The sequence below is a fragment of the Macrotis lagotis genome, chromosome X (genome assembly GCF_037893015.1).
Source record: "Macrotis lagotis isolate mMagLag1 chromosome X, bilby.v1.9.chrom.fasta, whole genome shotgun sequence".
NCBI lineage: Eukaryota > Metazoa > Chordata > Mammalia > Peramelemorphia > Peramelidae > Macrotis > Macrotis lagotis.
In genome coordinates this window covers 701,953,035-701,956,190 of record NC_133666.1, presented here as the reverse complement: position 1 = coordinate 701,956,190, position 3,156 = coordinate 701,953,035, and positions in this window count along the sequence as shown.

Genomic DNA, 3,156 nt, shown 5'->3' with positions numbered 1-3,156 from the left:
ATGTAAACAGTGTGGAAAGGCTTTTTCATTGAAGGAGACTCTTGTTAAACATCAGAGGATCCACACTGGACAGAAACCTTATTAATGTAATCAATGTGGAAAGGCTTTTACATGGAAGGAGAGACTCACTGTACATCAGAGAATCCACACTGGAGAGAAACCTTATGAATTGTTGAGAGTTACTCAAGTGAGTTTGGGTTAGAGGTCAATTCTGACTAAAAGACCTAAGCTCTGGTAACCCTTGAACTGAAAGCTTTCCACGGATCTCTGATTTGATGACACAACTGCATCATTCATGGCCTCACTTGTTGACCTGAGTTACATCATTGTTTTTATCCTGTATGCTAATTTTGTGGTTTTCTGCTGTAAGAACTGTTTGATACTTACAATAAACGGCTCTGCTAGTTGTCCTGCTAGTACCCCAACCTGAGTGTGCACATGTTTATTTTTCTCTCCTGAGCTGAATGGATCCACTGGTAGACAGGGGAACTCAACAATGAATTTGATCTGAGTTTTCCAAACTAGCATTGTGATAAAGGACATAACTTGATGTTCTCAAAAACATAATGTCTTCAAAATAAGACAAAAAAAACTATTAGTATTATGACAACTACAAAAATACTTGATTAAGAGAAGACACCAGAGTTTGCACAATAGAGTACAATTTCAGGTAAATTAGGGGAAATTTTGTATCTCCCATATGCCACAAATGAGCACTTATTCAGCCACATTGAGACCACTGCATATGACAATCAAGAACCTTCTCTTTTATATGAGTTGCTTCCTGTTTTCTGATTGTTGTGACTCAGTGGTCATGGTGATAATGAAGAGATTCTAATAAACTTGAGGCAGAGCAGAACACTTGTGTAATAAAGAAAAGCAGCCACTACTTTGTTAGTAAGCAATTTTACAATTTTCTTCTAAAAAGCTTCCCATGCATGACTCTATAGTTTTGGAAAGTCATAGCAAAGTTCATTGATTCCTGGAGAATAGGGTTTGGGATCCTGGTATAATCAAGGTGACCTTTTCCTTTGGCTGTTCACCTAAAGCACCTAAAGCTATCAAGTAATGAAAAATTTTCTAGGAACTTTCAGGGTTTAAGAAGATAACAGTCTCTTGGGTCAGCTAGGTTGCGCCATTATTAAGTGTCTGAGGTCAGATTTGAACCCAGGTACTCCTGACTCCAGAGCACTGTCCCTGGAGTCAGGAGTACCTGGGTTCAAATCTGGCCTCAGACACTTAATAATTTCCTAGCTGTGTGAGCTTGGCCATGTCACTTAACTCCATTGCCTTGACAAAAAGAAAGAAGATAGTCTCTGTTTTTCTAACTGTTCAAGTTGGTAGGCAGAGAATACACAAACAAGTGAAATGGAAATTTTTTTTTCAGCCTCCACAAATTGATATTGTAAACTAAGATCTAAATTTGTACTTTTTTTTAAAGAAGGTGGTAATAGTATGTCTTTGACTTTCTTTTCTTCTATTTTCATAACCCATTCTGGGGATCTACAGGTTGTCAGCACTTTCCAAGTGGAGTGATGCATAGGGAGGTCTACTCACTCCTTTCCTCATTAGAGTTCAACAAGTCCTTGATCTAAATTTGATTCTCTTAGTTGAGTTTCAGTAGGTTGCTGTTGGATTCTCCCACTGTTTGCCTCCTTACAGATTCTCTGTCTTCAGAGGAACTGACCTGCTGGCTCTTCTGGCTCCCCTTTGATCTTGGTTGGCTAGATCACTTCAATACTGGTTTATGTACAGAGTTGAAGGAGGGCACTTCATCTACATCTTCTAGGGCACATATTACTAAAAAGTTAAGTTTTTGAACCTTTTCCCTTGCTCTATACAAAGTTGCCACTTTCTCTTTTTCTTAATCCCTCTTTTCTGCCCCAGAAGTATGATCAGATAATAGGTGACAGAATTGTGAGCTAGTCCCCATTCCTTCTTCCAGTGCTGGTTCAGGGGTCAACTGAAATGTTCTTTTGCTTGAGTATTAGCTGTTCAGTCATAGATGTCTTCATATTCCTGGGCATAGAAATATGCCCCCAACACTCGCATGGCTCCTGAAAGCTCTGCCTTTGGGTTTCCTTCTTGGCCAGTCCCTATCCCTGTCTACACATACTTTTCTGTTTATCATCTTAAAGCTATAATAGGTGCAAAAAAATGACTAATTGCAATGTTTTTCTTTTCTGATTAGAATTTGCTCTAGTTCATTTTCTAGGATCTTGTTGAGGTTTTTAGGGTAAGGCTTAGTACATCAGAGTCAGAGTAGGGGAGCTGGGTTAAAACAGTTAAAAATCTACCTAGTCCTTTTGAATCTAATTTTGAAAAGCATTTTGTTAGGTTTTTTCTTTTGGGGTTCAACATCTCTTTTGATGGAAGAAAAATCACTTTAATGAGATGCCAGTAGTAAAGACTTTTTCAGCACACAAATTGCAATTGAGCAGGAAATAATGAGAAAAAAAATCTCACATATAGAAGTGATATGAGAATAGAGCTATTTTTTTTTAGGTTTTTGCAAGGCAAATGGGGTTAAGTGGCTTGCCCAAGGTCACACAAGTAGGCAATTATTAAGTGTCTGAGACTGGATTTGAACTCAGGTACTCCTGACTCCAGGACTGTTGCTCTATCCACTGCACCACCTAGCTGCTCCTGGAACATTTTTTCATAGGATGATATATAGCTTTAATTTTTTCATTTGAAATTTATTTAAATTCATTTAAATTCATATTAAATTCATTTAAATTTTTTATTTGAAAATTCATTTTTCATTTGTATCCTTCGGCCATTTATCAATTGAGAAATGACTTGCAACCTTATAAATTTAATGCAATTCTCTATTTTAGAAATGAGACCTTTATCAGAACTTCTAGTTGTGAAGATTATTTCCCAGCTTTCTGCTTTCCTTCTAATTTTCGCAGTGTTGATTTTTATTAGTGCAAAAACCTTCAAATATATTTAAAATCACACATTTTAGAGTTTATAATGTATTCAATTTCTTCATTGGTCATAAATTTGTCCCTTTTCCATAGATAAGAAAGATAATTTCTTGGTCTATTAATTTATCAATGGTGTGACTTTTTATGTCTAAATCCTGTACCCATTTTCAACTTATTTTGGTTTAGGGTGTGAGATGTAGATCTATGCCTAGCTTTTCCATAC